The 17,284-nt window shown below is 46.9% G+C and overlaps 1 protein-coding gene across 9 annotated transcripts in view; it reads left to right on the forward strand.

The window, feature by feature from the left end:
- The first annotated feature begins 6,558 nt into the window (after window positions 1-6,558).
- LUZP1 (leucine zipper protein 1) overlaps window positions 6,559-17,284 on the forward strand; it is a 139,828-nt gene continuing 129,102 nt past the window's right edge. For 6 of the 9 annotated variants that reach the window (XR_012231616.1, XR_012231618.1, XR_012231621.1 and 3 more), the window contains exon 1: window positions 6,559-7,013. The gene's annotated coding sequence lies outside the window, so the exon portion shown is untranslated. The remainder of the gene's footprint in view (window positions 7,014-17,284) is intronic. The other 3 variants (XR_012231617.1, XM_073572756.1, XM_073572747.1) reach the window with 1 other exon arrangement.

A 17,284-nucleotide genomic window follows, 5' to 3' on the forward strand; every position in this document is an offset into this window, starting at 1 on the left:
GTGGACGCGGGCGGGAGGACGTCAGGATCGCCTCATCTGACAGGTAAGTAACGACCCCCGACCGCTGCTATGTCGCTGGTGAGATCTGCCTGTGTGGCAGCTCACTAGCGACCACTTAGCGATGCACCAGCGATCCTGACCGCGTCATATCGCTGGTCGGGATCGCTGGTGCATCGCTGTGACAGAACCTTAAGGCTGTGTGCACACGCTGCGGATTAGGTGCGGATTCATCCGCGCGGATTTTGTAAAATCCGCAGGTGAAACCGCAGGTCAAAATACCTGAGAGAGGTATTTTTTTACTTTTTTATTCCAGGATATTTGTTTTGTGTTTTGCTTTTGGTTTTCTCTAGGTCAAAATACCTGCGGTTTTACCTGCGGATTGCTCTGCGGTTTTGCCCTGCGGTTTTTCATCTCCTCAATGGAGGAGATGGCAAACCGCAGGAGAATCCGCAGAAAGAATTGACATGTCAATTCTTTCTGCGGATTGAAAACCGCAGATAATCCGCGCGGAAAATTCCGCACCGTCTGCACTGCGGTTTTTGATTCCCATAGGGAATCATTGTACTGTACTTTCTGCTGCGGGTCCGCAGCGGCCAAAACCGCTGCGGAACCGCAGCAAAATCCGCAGCGTGTGCACACAGCCTCAGGCCTATCCTAGTGCCCTGATAGGAGACAAACATGGCATTATCTTTTCTCCAGGGCTCCGTAACCGCCAGGTATTCCAGGAGGCATCTCCTAACATCCAGAGTATGTAATTTCCTTTCCTTCTCGTTAGCTGGCTTAGGGACAAAAGATGGCAGGACTATTTCCTGTGTCCTATGGAACCTGGAGGCTACCTTTGGTATGTATGCTGGGTCAGGTCTCAGTATTACCCTATCATCCTTTAGTTTAGTATAAGGGGGAAGCCTAGATAACGCCTGGATGTCGCTTACTCAGTGAGCTGATGTCAGTGCTACCAGGAAGGCTACCTTGAGGGACAGGGTCTTTATGGAGGCTGCTGCCATAGGCTCAAACAGAGCTTCTGTCATGGCGGTGAGAACTAGGTTCAAATCCCAGGCCATGAACCTCTCTTTCCATACTGGCCTAGATCTATCTGCCACTTTAATGAACCTGTTGACCCAGTAATTACCGGCGATGCTGCAGTTAAAGAGGGCCCCTAAGGCAGATACCTGTACCTTAAGGGTACTGGTAGAAAGCCCCATGTCCAGGCCTTTTTGGAGGAATTCTAGAATCTGATTAATCGGGGCTGCTTGACCAGCCACCATGCATGAGTCCTGAAGGACTCTTTTCCAGATTCTGAAATAAATCTGGGTTGTAATAGTTTTCCTGCTTTTGAGTAGGGTATTAATTAGGCCTGGAGAGAAACCTCTATCTTTTAGTAGTGTCCATTCAAAATCCATGCCGTCAGATGTAGGCCAGCAACCTGAGGATGGTAAACTGGGATAGGAGATCCGGGACCTCTGGCAGGACCCACGGATCGGACACTGACATCGTCCTGAGGCATGAGAACCATGCACTCCTGGGCCAGAATGGAGCGATCACTATGACCTTTGCCTTGTCTTTTCTTACTTTCCTCTGCACAAGGTTTAGCAGGGACAGGGGAGGGAAGGCATATGCTAGTTTGAAGTTCCATTTTACCAGCAGAGCGTCTACAGCCAGAGGGCCCTGCCGGGGATTTAGTGAGCAAAATTGCGTCACTTTTCTGTTTTCTCTGGTGACGAAGAGATCCACCTCTGGTTGCCCCCACTTTTGCACAATCAGGTCGAAGATGGCGGGTTTTAGGGACCATTCCCCATGCCTCAGGAGATTGCGACTTAGGTAGTCTGCTGCGATGTTTTCTCTCCCTTTTATATGCAGAGCTGTTAAGGACAGAAAATGTTGCTCTGCCAGCTGGAACAGACAATTTGCTACGTTCCTCAGGGGTCTGGAACGAGTCCCTCCCTGGTGGTTGATATAAGCCACGGTGACCTGATTGTCGGAGAGTAAAGTTGAGCGACTTTAGTCGGATTGGGTTTCATGAAACAAAATTCTTTTCAGATGAAATTGGTCCGACTAGGGCAAAAAAAGTCGGGAGTTTCGTCCGAAACCCGACTCCAATGCAAGTCAATGGGAAATAAAAGTCAGCATTGAGCAGATCACATTCATCCACTCAATGACGACTTTTATTCCCCATTGACTTGCATTGGGGTCGGGTTTCGGACGAAACTCCGACTTTTTTTTGCCCTAGTCGGACCAGTTTCATCTGAAACAAATTTTGTTTCATGAAACCCGATCCGACTAAAGTTGCTCAACTCTATCGGAGAGTACTCGTACATGATGACCCTTTAGATACACAAGGAGCTTTTTAAGCGCCTGCTCCACTGCTCTTAACTCTTTCAGGTTAGAGGACATTTCTACCTGATGATACTCCCATAGGCCCTGGACTAAAATCTCCCCCATATGTGCCCCCCCAACCGGAGGGACTTGCGTCCGTGGTGACTATGCGGGTTCCCTCATATTCCCATGGAACCCCCCTAGATAATTTTCATCCCACCACCAACTGAGGGATTTCTATAGTGTCTCGTGATAAGGTTAGCTGACCCTCTAGGCAACCCCCAAGGATTTTCTGACATGTTAAAACATCGCCCTGTAATTTCCTTGTATGGAACTGGGCCCACTGGACCGCTGGGATGCAGGACGAAATGGAGCCCAACAGGGACATGGCCTTCCTGAGGGGCATGGTGGGGTTATTGGAAGCGCTCAATACCTGTTGTTGTAGGCGAACTACCTTTTCTGGGGGCAGACGGCATTCCTGGATTTGGAAATCTAGGATTAGGCCCAAGAATTGCTGGACTCTCCTGGGCTGAAGACAAGATTTTTTTGACATTTAGCAACCACCCCAGCCGTTCCAACGCAGACATTGCTTCGCATAATTGCTTCCGGCAATGATCCGCTGTCTTGCCTACAATGAGGAAGTCATCTAGGTAGGGGACCACTAGGATATCTGATTCACGCAGATGAGCCATTACCTCTGAAATAAACTTGGTAAAAACCTGGGGGGTGACTGCAATACCAAAGGGAAGGGCACCATATTGGAACTGTGGGACTGACCCGTCTAAGTGAACTGCCACCCTCAAGAAACGCTGTTGAGCCGCGTAAATGGGAATATGGTAGTAGGCGTCTCTTAAATCTAACACCACCATAAAGCAGTTTTTAAATAACAATTTTATTGCGGAGTTTATGGTTTCCATTTTAAACGGGTGAGTAATGAGAAAATTATTAAGGGCTTTCAGGTTAATAATAGTCCTAAAGGACCCGTCCGGTTTACAGACCAGAAACAGAGAGGAGTAGAAACCTCTGCCCCTTTCCGCCTCCAGTACTGGTGTCAGAACCTTTTTGTTACATAGGTCCCGAATTTGTTTCCAAAGCAGTCTGCTCTGATGGAGAAGATCTGAGAGGAGTGATCGTGAACCTGTTTCGGGGAACCCGGGAAAACTCTAATCGAAGCTTGCCGCATCCTGAATTATTGCTAAGGACCTTGAAATGGACTCTCTAGAGGCACCATCTTCAAGTTCGGACTCCAGCCAGACCATCATGGATCTGGCCGTGCAGGTAGCCGCAACAGCTGGTCTCAAAGCGCCAGCCGACATCTCCCATGTCCCTTTCAAAAAGGAGTCTGCCTTCTTATCCAGCGGATCCTTTAGAGAGGCCATGTCATCAAAAGGGATGGAGGATTTATTGGAAGCCTTAGCTACGGCTGTGTCAAGCTTCGGCGCTTTGTCTCATCTGTCCACCAAGGGGTCATCGAAAGGGTATCTCCTTTTAAAGGCCGGTGGTATGGAGCCCCTTTTTTCCGGCTTCTTCCATTCTCTATCTACCAGGTTTTTAACCTTGTCATTCAATGGGAAGGATCTTCGTTTTTTCGGGTCTAGGCCCCCGAACATAACATCCTGTGCTGACAGATCTGGTTTAGCGTTGGCCACCCCCATGGTGGACCTTACAGATTTGACTAAACAGTCCATTTGATCAAGGGCAAAGCGAAAGCGGTTAGAGTCTTCTTCTGAAGATGAAGCCGAAGAGGACGTCGCGGGCTCTGAGGAATATTCGCCTCTCCCCGGGGCAGCTGAGGAGTCTGATTCTGAGACTTTTGCAGCTCTACGCTTTTTCGAGGATTCGCCCTGGGATAGGGATTTTAGGGAATCCTTCATCTCGGTCCTAATGATTTCCCTGAGGCTCGTGGTGAAGTGAGGGGTTTCTTCCGCCACCTGTAGGGGCGGGGAAAACATAAGAGGCTATGTACTTTAACCCGTCCGATTTTTTTTTTCCCTACCGTCTGTCGCACGCATGGCTGACACAATTATTTAGGGTAGGCTTCTGGCAATGGAGCACTGCAAAGGCCACATTCCCGGTTTTTCCTCTTACCAGAGCACTTCTTCCCCTAAGAGACAAAATATAAGGGGGACACTGAATCAGGGTACATTCACGAAGATCTCTTACCCAGGCAGTAGGAATAGGTACCAGATCACGGGGGGAGAGAGTTGGATCCTTCGGTCTGGAGGAACTCTTGCGGCTAGGCTGCGCGCTTCGTCCTCGACTCTTCAGCAGGGAGCCTGGGTGGGACTTCTCTGAGGAACACTCCTGCTCCTGCTGGATTACCGGAGCTTCTCGCTCAGCCATTCCTGTACTGGGCTAACCGCAGCCCTGCAGGGTTCCTGCGCTCCTTTTATTCCCCGGACGTCCGGTTAGCAGGGGTGTGCCAGGCATTACGTCCCTACCCACCCCCAAACGGGAACCCCCACGGCCCCGCCGATATCCATAACGCCGTGGCCCAGCGGCACACAGTCAGGGAGAAGCCGGCCGGCACCCGACTTCCGGCCCGGCGCCTCCGGCCCCGCCGCCTCACTTCCGGCTCTCATTCTCAGCCTCCAGCAACACACGGGGATGCGCAGGCCGACAGCGGCGCAGCGGCCAACCAGGCGCAACCTCCCCCCTCATTACGCCACACTGGCCGGCGCAGCAGAGCGGCCCGGATGGGGGACGGCCGCAGGGAGCAGACCTGGAGGAACTCCGGAGGGCTGGGGGAATATTTACCTGCCAGCGCTGGCATAGGAAACGGCCATCCTCCGGACCCCGTTCGCATCTGCTCCGCACGCTGCCGTGGAGCCCTACCCAGACCCACCGCAACGCCTCCAGGGACCCCACACTGGCCGAGGTAGGAGATCCCCTCGCTACCTGGGTCAGACAGCCGGCCTGGGAATTCCTAACGTCCATAATGGCACGATCCCGTCCTTCAGGATCAGGAAACTGATGCGTGGGAGAGGTGCCGCCCTTATGTATCTGTAGGTTGTTCCTGAAGGGCGGATCCCCTCTCAGGTGGTGCTGTCATGGACAATCGAATAAACACAAGGAGATCAGTTTTTGACAGGTTGAGTTTCAGATAGATGGAGGACTTGATGTTAGAGACAGCAGTAAGACAATCACTGGCGTTTTCCAAAAAGGCAGGCGTGATGTCAGGAGAAGTGTATAATTGGGTGTCATCAGCATAGAGATGGTACTGGAAACCATATCTACTGATTGCTTGACCAATGGGGCAGTATACAAAGAGAAGAGGAGGGGGCCTAGAACCGATCCTTGAGGAACCCCAACAGTAAGTGGAAGATGAGGAGGAACCAGCAAAAGATACAGTGAAGGAGCGGTCAGAGAGATAGGAGAACCAGTACCTTAGCTATCCATGGTTACAACCACTAACAGCTGACTGTCACTATATGAGTGGCTGTAAAAATCAATACCTAAGCTACTACAAGGATCTGTACATGGGGTAAGCGACATAGTAAAGTTCTGATTCAATAAAATTTCTAAATGAAGGTATTTTCTAATATTATTACATCTACTACATATTGGGATACGATCTTGGAGATGGGAATACCCCTTCAAGTTTAAATCACTGCAGCTGAAACTGCACTCACTCATGGCGAAAACCCTTCTTACTGCAGCTAGCCAATAAAATGGCGATGGCGGGGTTTCGGCAGTGTGGTGGGATTTCATCTGCTGAACATTGTTATTTTATCCTGGTGAGAGCCATTCAGAGACTGTGTCCCTCACTGAGGTGTCGGTGATCGCAGCAGGGAGGCGGCTCTTTGCCCAGGATCATTTATGACCGGCCTGTCACTATTGGGGAGCTATGGGTCCGGCGTGTCGTGTCCGATTTCGGACTGCCAGTCCTCTTCTTCTCCCTGAGCTGAGCCACCACAGAGGTCAGTCAGCAGCGCTCTCATGGAGAACACAGGAGCACTCAGAAGAGTGAGCGCTCCTGTATATGGGACAGTCAGGAGACATCGCTGTTAGCCGATCCACAAGACCCTCATTCGGCTGACAGCTACCTAACGTGTATGGGGGGGGCTTTACATCTGTCTGTAGAGTTGTAAATAACACTATTTGGGTCACCCTCAGCTTCCACTGCCACATCCCTCTTCTACCAACAGGCGCCAAAAGTAAATGACTTCCAAATGTCACCTCAGCTTCTTGCTGACTGGATCCCACCATGTTCTTCCTGATAACACGCCCCCCGGGAAGTCTCTCCTCACGCCGCCTGCTCCCGCGCTTTTACCTCACACTCTCAGCCCTCCTTTTCCCCTCATCACCTCCACTTCTGCCTGTCCTCACGTCTCGTGTTTCGCCCCTTCCTCTCTCCTGCCCTCCCTCTCTGCCAGCGTCTCGGCTCATTTCTTCGTCGTCTCCCGGTCTATCCCTTCCCCTGGGCGCTGCAGGGCTCCGCCTTCGCCGAGTAAACCCGAGAGCTCGGCCCAGCCTCTCCTTATATGGCCGAGGATTGACGGCAGCAGAGTGGAGGTTGGTCTCCGGGAAGGGAAGCCCACCTTACATTGTTACTATCCCCTGCCTGGAATGTGATGTCTGTGCCCTGCACTGCAGGGAAGGGAAGAGAAGGGGGAGACTGAGGATCTGAGCAAAGGAAATCGCTGTTCTAAGGGACTTTACTCTCTCCGGGCTGGCATTGCTGATCGCTCCATGGCGAGGTAAGGGGCTGGGATCTACAAGGGATCGGGACGTGATCGCTCCAGTTTACTGGGTGGATCGCTGAGACTAAAGTTCACTACTTGTTTCTGCCCTGCCACTTCGTGTCCCAGCAGCAGTCATTGCTGCATAGGCTGGATCTCTTCAGATCCAGTGCAGCCACAATGGCAGAGATCACTTTCTCAGCACAAGGCTTTATGAATGGTGAAGCCTTTGTGGCTGGTGTGCAGGAATGTGATGGATCGTGTGCTATGTGCAGAGGTTAGTGGGGGGGATGACTGCAGTAACCTCATCTGCAGTGGGGGAGATCAGGTGGCTGCTTGCAGCTGCCTGCACTAAGATCCCTCATTCTGGATGGAGGAATTCTAGGTATTCAATGGCAAATATCTAACCAGGCTTTTAATTTAACCATTAACTAATTAACCGCTGTGCGCCTTTGCGGTTTATCGTTTCCTCTCCCTGGAACAGGAGGAGTTAATTCCCTAGAAGGGGCTTGGCTACCATTATAAGGCCATTATGAATTCCTTATGGCGGCTTTGGCAACCTTGAGGGCTTCGATTATAAAAGTCACTTCCTTATTGATTTATTTTTTCTTTCCGCCATAATTTGTTTGTTTTTATGGTGAGGTTAGATGGGAAGCGTGGTTGTGTATGGAAGCTACACGTATTGTGTTTATGTGGCGGATTGGTAGGGGACATTTGCTGTAATAATCTGCATGCGCTCCTTGAATTACACAGGTCAACGAAAAAAATTTTTTTTTCTGGTGTCCAAAATATTTTAATGAATTTGGGGTATTTTTGGGGTGCTGATTCTGAATATGTCATCAGTTTTGCCAGATTGGCTCAAGTTTTTGAGATTTTTGGTATCTTATTTATAGCACTTGTTGGTAAATGCGACGCATCATCTCATTAATTTCTTTGGATTAGTACTTGAACTGAGCAGTTCTCAATATAGTTTTGTGTTAATTAGTGTTCTAAAAGTTTGTTCATAGCTTGATTTTTGCACTAACTTTATGTTGTTGTCTGTTTTCCAGTGAAAAGCATGAACTCATCATGAAGAAGTTGTCTTAACGATCCAGACTCATTCTGTTACATTTGTGGTGAATATACACTGCCAAAACATAGAAGAAACATAACACACTTCGTAAAAAAAGTGTATTTTGCCTATTTTGGGGTTATGCTTGGGGACCAAGACAAGTTTTGGGCACCACACATAGTGTGCAAAGCATGTATCGAATTATTACGAAAATGGAGCAAAGGACAAAGAAAAAGCTTCAAATTTGGTGTTCCAATGGTGTGGAGAGAGCCAAAAAATCATCATGATGACTGTTATTTATGGTAAACACAGGTACAGGCACATCTTCACAATGAGGGACAGGCCTTCTTGCAGATTCCATGTTACTCCCATTTTCGTTTCTTATGCTTATTGAATCCTTGCACTTGCACTGCACAGAAATAACAGTCATCATGATGATTTTTTGGCTCTCTCCACACCATTGGAACACCAAATTTGAAGCTTTTTCTTTGTCCTTTGCTCCATTTTCGTAATAATTCGATACATGCTTTGCACACTATGTGTGGTGCCCAAAACTTGTCTTGGTCCCCAAGCATAACCCCAAAATAGGCAAAATACACTTTTTTTACGAAGTGTGTTATGTTTCTTCTATGTTTTGGCAGTGTATATTCACCACAAATGTAACAGAATGAGTCTGGATCGTTAAGACAACTTCTTCATGATGAGTTCATGCTTTTCACTGGAAAACAGACAACAACATAAAGTTAGTGCAAAAATCAAGCTATGAACAAACTTTTAGAACACTAATTAACACAAAACTATATTGAGAACTGCTCAGTTCAAGTACTAATCCAAAGAAATTAATGAGATGATGCGTCGCATTTACCAACAAGTGCTATAAATAAGATACCAAAAATCTCAAAAACTTGAGCCAATCTGGCAAAACTGATGACATATTCAGAATCAGCACCCCAAAAATACCCTAAATTCGATGAAATATCTTTGGCACCAAAAATGCTGTTGACCAGTGTTATCATTGCTCATAGCCTGGAAGAAATGGTCAAGAATGAAGGTGCCCACCGATTCATGCTTCCATTATGCTGCATCCTGAGTATCAATTATCCCACCCTAAGGAAAGGCTGGTGGTGACTGGCTATATGGTGAAACTTTGTAAAAAAAAAAAAAAAAAAAAGGGGGGAAGAACCTCTATCCGGAGACTGCATCAAGGTCATTTTTCGGTTCATCCCTGCTGTAAGATTCAGCAGAAAAATAGTTGCTACTCGAGTAATGGGTATTTGTGTCCCTTTAAAGGTCGTCCTAGTGTCCCCATAGAAATCTGAATAATCAAATAATTATTAATGCTTTCCACTGTAATGTTGATATTAATCCGGAACATCAGCCTTAATCTCCTCGACAGTGTAACGCTTACATGAATTCTGCCAGACTGCTTTTTGTCTGCAGGCCGAAGATAATAGGTCTCTATGCTGCCGCAGCGAAAATGTGATATATTAGGAATCGGGAAGGCTTGAGTTTTTATAGAACGCACACGTCATCTATGAAACGAAAACATGGCTGCTATTGACTCGTACACTATACCTGCAAATATAGGATATGTAGTTCTCTCCTGTCGCATTCTAATCACTCAGTTCTGCAAAAGCCGAGGGACACCCAATGTCCCCATTATATCTTCCATAAGTGTCGCGGCCTGACTTTTGGGCTATGTGCACACGTTGCATATTTGCTTGCAGAAATTTCTGCATCTCTTGGCAGAAAAGCACAGTGGAAAATACACGCTATTTTTTCATGCGTTTTTGTAAATCTATAGAGCTACATAAAGATATATTAAAAATAAAAAAAGAATTGTGATGCCATTTCCTTGTTCAACCTCCGTTTTCTTTCTCCATTGAAGACCATAATATCGTTACATACAATGTTCAAATTTATAACGTTTCCACACACAAAACAAATATAAGTGAAAATAACCAAAATATACATAACCAAGCCTGAGGTTTCGTAATGAACAGGTGTCAGCCAGATACCCTCATTAATAAAATGGTCGTAAAGAGTTAAAGACACGCACGCCTATGTAGGATCATTAACATAATTAACCTACATATGCTGCAACAAAACTCCAACTGTCAGAAATCTGCGTGGAACGCAATGCTTTTTTGTTTTGGTTTTTTTTAATTTGCGTGGGCTCCCGCATAATTTTCATAACCAGCTGAGGGCTGATGTTAATATTTTGGGAAGGAGCCAAAGGTTCACAGACTACTAATATCAGCTCACAGCTGTTTGCTTAGCCTTAACTGGCTAGTTTACAGGGGAACCGCAGAAAAAAATTGACATAGGGGTCCCCCTATAAAATCGAACCAGCAAAGGCTAGACAGACAGCTGCAGGCTGATATTAATAGCCTGCTAAGGGGCCATGGATATTACCCCCCCCCCTCCCCCCCAGGTTAAAAACATCAGGTCTCAGCCGTCCCAGAAATGGCGCATGTTATAGATGCGCCAGTTTTGGCACTTAGCCTCGCTCATCTCATTTGCCCTGTAGCAGTGGCAAGTGGGGTTGATTTCACCTGACAATACAAAGGTGACATCAAGCACACAGGTTGGTAATGGAGAGGAGTCTATAAGACACCTATCCATTACTAATCCTATAGTTACATGGTAAATAAACATAGCCAGAATAAAGTCCTTTACTTGAAATAATCACACAGACTCCTTTATTGAATTTAAATTTACCATATTTACTGAACAACCAATCCCCGACGCCCTCGTCTCCTGCAAACAATCAAAAAATAATAAACCAACATATAATACTATCCTGTCCGACTTGCCAAGTGTCCCACACCGATGTCGCGTGTAGAACAGTCACATCGGGAGATGTGACCGCTCTGTCTGGCCTCCGGCGATACTCTGACAGGAGGTAATTGCTCCCATGAGAGTTCATCAGCTCCGATGCTCTCACTTCGGCACCGCTGCGTGAGAACCAGAGCTGATCAGCTGATGAACGCCGGTGAACTCTCATGGCAGCGTAGTGATACATTGACATGAGGTAATCGCTCCCGCAGTGTATCGCCGGAGGCCAGGTAGAACAGTCACATCTCCCGATGTGACTGTTCTACACGTGAGATTGCCATGGGACCCTCAGTATTAAATGGACTATGGCAGACAGGGAGTATATGTTGGTTTATTATTTTTGATTGTTTGCAGGAGATACGGGTGTTGAGGATTAGGTTTTCGGAGAGTATATTGTATGTATGGAATTATGTAAATGTTTTGATTTTTTTTTTTTTCTTATTTTCCCCAATTGAACACAGGGTGCCGGATGATGGGACTATTCTCCCATCAACGGCTCATGCTGTCTCTATTATATGTGACAGCAGACATAGCTGGATGGGAGTAATAGTCCCATCAGTCGACGCCTAAGTACAATCACTATGGGCTGTTTGTCACATGGGTACACACATCCGCACATATTCGCTGCCTACACACTCTTCCTGCTTCTGACATCATTTCCATTGACAATTCGCAGCGTTTTTGGCAGCAAATCTGCAGCAAATACACAAACCTTTTTACACCTGCGTTTTTGCTGCAGATTTGACTGACTCAATTGAGGTCAATGAATCAAAACCGCTGCGGAAATGCAAAAAGAATTGGCATGCTGCAAATACGGACGGAAACCTACTGATCATGTGCACAACACTTCAGGATTTTCATTACGTTACCTTGCATAAGTATTCCATCGCATAAACGCATCGTGTGCACATAGCCTTAGAGCTCATACTCACTTGCGAGAGACTTGCACGATTCTCTCACATGAAAACCTGGCACTGCCGCCAGGACTGGGACTGGAACGTGGGCTGCATAGAAATACATGTAGCCGCAAACTCCGGTCCCAGTGCAGGCGGCTGTGCCAGGTTTTCACGCGAGAGAATCGTGCAAGTCTCTCGCAAGTGATTATGAGCCCTTACAGTCTTACAATGTAAATATGGCTATCATTCATCGATATAGGGATCTAGGACTATATACTGTATATACTCATGTATAAGCCGAGATTTCCAGCACACTTTTTTTTTTTTTTTTTGTACTGAAAACGCTCCCCTCGGCTTCTCCACAAGTCATTGTCCCAGGGGGTCAGATGGGGAGCGGCAGGAACCGGCGGCTCTCACATCATACTCACCCACTCCTCTTGCGATCGCTGCAAGTCCTCCCTGCAGCTCTTCCTGTGTTCTGAGGTCACGTGGTACTGCTCATTAAATAAATGAATATGCACGCGTCTCCACTCCCATACGCGTGGAGCACATATTCATTACTTTAATGAGCAGTACCACGTGACCGCTGAACACAGGAAGAAGCTGCCTCGCCAGGACAAAAGAGAGATGCAGGGATGACTTGCAGCAACCACGCCAGCAATGGGTGAGGAGGACGGGGGGAGCAATGCATACACAGAGGGAGGACGCTGAGCCATGCATACAGCAGGGGGGGGGAAGGAGGAGCCATACATACTGTGGGGGGACGGAGAAGCCATGCATACTGTGGGGGAGGGGACGGAAAAGCCATGCATACTGTGGGGGGGGGGGCGGAGGTGCCATGCATACAGTAGGGGGGGGGGGACGGAGGAGCCATGCATACAGTGGGGGGGGGAATGGAGAAGCCATGCATACAGCAGGGGGAGTCACACATAGCAAGAAAGGGATGAGGGGACAATGCATACCCGGCTTATACTGGAGTCAATAAGCTTACCCAGTTTTCCATGGCAAAATTAGGTGCCTCGGCTTATACTCGGGTCGGCTTATACTCGAGTATATACGGTAACTAGGCAAGAAGTATGACAACTGGAAAATAAATCTTTTGGATACAATCACACTGAGCTTTTTACTGTTGGGGAAAAAAAGAATCAGGTGTTGATTTGTCAGAATTCTCTGTCGAAATCTGAGCCTGACCCTTTATTATCTCCCACAGATTTTCAGTTTGAGCTGTTGTAAGTTTGCAATGTATCTGTAGGACATGGAGCATGTGGTAGCATGCTGCGGTTTCCGAATCCACGTCATTGAATGATGGGTAGCTTATTGACCTGGTTTTCAAGTGAGCGGTTGAAGAATCCACGCCTGTATAAATGGCAATTCAGCTCTTACTTTTTGAAGATAATTTGAGTCGGTTTGTGGACTTTTTCATGTGGATCTGATGGAGTATGAAATCTGAGTTAGGCCAGGGACACACTAGCGCATAACGAGCTCGTTCACATGACCATATTTTTGTGCAGATGAGCACTTCGTTGTTTCTTTTTGTTGTGTTTTACCAAATCAGTGTGTGAAAAGTGCAGCATCTACTAATTTCTTCAGTAAGTCAGATGTTACTCTCCTATTCAAGTCCATGGGTGTGTGTAAAAAAAAAAAAAAAAAAATACAGCATGTGATTTTTTTTTTTTTTTTTTTACGGATACATTGCCGTTCTGTAACAGAACTGTAAATCGTCTTGTAAGTGATTATTGGTTGTCGCTTCACCATACTGACTGTACATGGGTAACAAGTAAGGGGAAAAAACATCAGTTTTCTTTCTTAGTGAAACTCTGTTTTTGTTGTATGTACTATATATTTATTTATTTTTTTCTATATGCTTGTGTGATCCTGCCCTTTTGTAAAGGAAAAACAAATGTGAGTTGCTACGTTACAAATCTGATGAATAGCGGTCAAAAAACTTAACGAAAAGGCTGATTCATGCCAATTCCCATACATATTCGCACATAGTAGGCCAACCCTGTCAAGTTTGAGGGCATGTGCAGGCGATCAGTAAATGCTGCAGGTTGGACGCTGTGTACTTGCGCAGCGTCCAGTCTGCAGCATCCAGCTGTTACAGCATAGTGTATGGGATTTGAAATCCCATACCCACTATGCATCCACAGATGCCCGCAGCTCACCCACGGAGACTGACATGCAGCGCGTCTCTGCAGACCGCAGCATGTCAATGTCTCTTGGGGAGACGAGAAACTTCACCCATACAATGTATTTGACACTGTAAATCAGCACGGTTCACTGACCACATGCCTAGACAGCAGCGCTTTGGACGCAGCGGACATGGGTTGCCAGTTCTAGAAAATCGGCACTAACTTTCTAACTACCGCATTTTGTGTTTATGGGGAAGCCTCATATTTTTTCTTTAACCCCAAAACAAATTTCAGGTTAAAAAGAATCTGTCATAAATGGCAGTTTAATTTCTTCCTGTTATCTTTATTTCAATAATCATTGTTGTGGAGAGGTCTTCAATAGGAGATTGGTGGAGATCCAACACTTTGAGCAGTTTTTTCAAACAGTGGCCGGAATTCACCAATGTATGGGACGGAGCACAGCAGACCTGTACAGTGCTGAATGGCCGCTGCCTAATCTCATATTGATGACCTATCCAGTATATAGCTCCACAATTGTTCTTGACATTTTGACAACCCTTTAACTACATTTTACTAAAGCCATACATCTGTACTTTATTATGGCTGTATGTTCTTTCTTGAATTTAAGATGGAGAGCTTCTAGGGATTCTCTGAGTTGAAAAGAAGTCTGCCGAATCTTAAAGGGTATGTGCCCACGAATAGGAATGGCTCAGGATTTGACATGGGTGAAATCTGCACCAATATCTGAGGTCACTGGCAGGTCGCCTGCGTTTTTTCATTGCATGCGGGGTTTTTTTTTGTCACTTGAAATAAAGCTACCGTACACACTCGTGTATAAGCCGAGACTTTCAGCCCATTTTTACCTGGGGGTCGGCGGGGGAGGGGGAGCGGGGGTGTCAGATCATACTTACCTGTCCTGCCGTGGTCTCTGAAGCCTCCCTCGCTTCTCCACTGTCTCCCTTCCTGTCTTCAGCGGTCACGTGGTGCCGCTCATTACCACTCATGAATATGTGCATATTCATGAGTGGTAATGAGCGGTAGAATGGGTGAGTATAGCGATATTCACCTGTCCCCCGGTCCATCGCTGCTCACAGCTGTCTCTTCTGCATCCTGTGTTTAGGCAGAAGGGGGCGCGGTGACGTGATTAGTGCGTGCCGCCCCTCTGCTGGCTGAACAGTCACTGACACAAGAAGCGGCAGACAGCGGCGATGGACCCAGGAGAGGTGAGTATGGAATTTTTTTTTGGCAGTATATGGGGGCATAGTCTATGGGGCAGCATATGGGGGGCATAGTCTATGGAGCGGCATATTCTATGAGGCAGCATTTGGGGGCATAGTCTATGGAGCAGCATTTGGGGGCATAGTCTATGGAGCAGTATATGAGGGCATAGTCTATGGAGAAGCATATGGGGGCATAGTCTATGGATTCCACCCTCGGCTTATACACGAGTCAATAAGTTTCCCCAGTTTTTTGTGGCAAAATTGGGGGTGGGGGCGGCTTATACACGAGTATATATGGTAATTGAAAGTTGGCTTCAGGGAAGGAAAAAAGGTATTTCCTGTTTGCAAATATATTGGGGTAGGCTCCCACGGTCAGTAAAGACTTCGGGTTGGATGCTGCGTACATCCGCAATGTCGAACCTGCAGCGTCCAGCTGTTACAGCATAGTGGATGGGATTTCAAGAAATCCCATGCCCACTATGCGTACACTGACGCCTGTGGCTCACCCACGAAGACGGACATGCGGTGCACCTTTCCAGACCACAGCATGTCAATTTATGTAGCTGCATAAATTACCCATTCACTATCATTAGATGTGATAAAACCACATTCTCTTCCTAGTCACATGCGTATTAAGTGCGGGAACGCAGCTTCCTACGCGTGTGTACTGATTTAAATAATAGTGAATTTTGTGGCACAGCCGGAAGTACACAACACAGGAAGTGGAGGAAATCGCCGAGAGAGGTCTCCTCCTCCTTTAATAAATAAATTTATATAATTTTTTTTAAAAATGGCGTGGGGTCCCCCTATATTTGTTAACCAGACAGAGTAAAGCAGACTACTGGGGCAAGTATTTCAGGCTGGTAAGGATCCAATATCCATGAACTTTACCAACCTGATAATACAAGGCCGCAGCAGTCTGCTTACCTTGGATGGTTAGCAAAAATAGTGGGGTCCCCCTATTTTTTTTTTTTTTTTTTTTTTTTTTAAACCAGCCAAGGAAAAAGACAGCTGCGGCCTGGTATTCTCAGGCTGGTGAGGCCCATGGATTTTGGCCCACACCAGCCTAAAAATAGCAGCGTGCAGCCGCCCCACAATTTGCTCATCCAAAGATGCGCCAGTTGTGGCACTTTACCCGGCTCTTCTCACTTGCCCTGTAGCTGTGGCAAGTGGGATAATATTTGTGGGGTTGATGTTATCTTTGTATTGTCTGGTGACGTCAAGCCCACGGCTTGGTAATGGAGAAGAGTCTATAAGACACCTATCCATTACTAATCCTATAGTTACTTGTTAAATGAAGACATATCTAGAATAAAGTCCTTTAATTGAAATAATGACACCGACTCCTTTTAATAATCCTTATTAAACCATACTTGCTGCATCGCCTATTCCACCGAAGCCCTCGTTCTCCTGTAAGAGAAATAAAATAAAAAAGCAACAATATCCTTACCTGTTTGCCGAGAAGATATACATACTGTCCCATGACGCGTCCAGCTCTGCTACATCTGGATGCCTTTTGCTGAATGGTGGCATTATGGCACCACTCAGCCTGACATCCAGACACAGTGGAGCTTGAGGCTGATCACCGGAGAACTCGGTCACCGGCAGTCACGTGCACTGCAGTTCTTGTGGTCAGCTGACCGTGAGAACTTGGCTAGTGACTGGAGATGAGCCCGTTCCCGGTGGTCAGGTGCACGGCAGTTCTCGCGGTCAGCTCATCACGAGAACTGTAGTGTACGTGAACGCGTGGTAAGCTGCGTTCGCACACTTAATACTCATGTGACTGAGAAGATAATGCGGTTTTCCTGCATCTAATAATAGTCTATGGGTAATTTATGCAGGGGAGATGGAGCGTCTCTGCTACATAAACTGACATGCTGAGATCTGGAAAGACGCACTGCTTGTGCTTCTCAGCAGGGCAGCCGGAGGCATCTCTGGACACATAGTGAAGATGGGATTTCAAGAAATTCCATCCACTATGCTGTAACATCTGGCTGATGCAGGGTTGACGTTGTGGATGTACGCAGCGTCCAACCCGCAGCGTTTACTGACCGTGGGAACATACCCAACACTGTCATGACATCCCTATATTCGCAGCTCGAGAGGGTGGTCAAAGGAACACTGAGTGACTTGGAGGTGAATTTAGTCAGCA

The sequence above is a fragment of the Dendrobates tinctorius genome, unplaced genomic scaffold (assembly GCF_039654945.1).
Source record: "Dendrobates tinctorius isolate UK_male_01 unplaced genomic scaffold, ASM3965494v1 ptg000007l, whole genome shotgun sequence".
NCBI classification, from domain to species: Eukaryota; Metazoa; Chordata; class Amphibia; order Anura; family Dendrobatidae; genus Dendrobates; species Dendrobates tinctorius.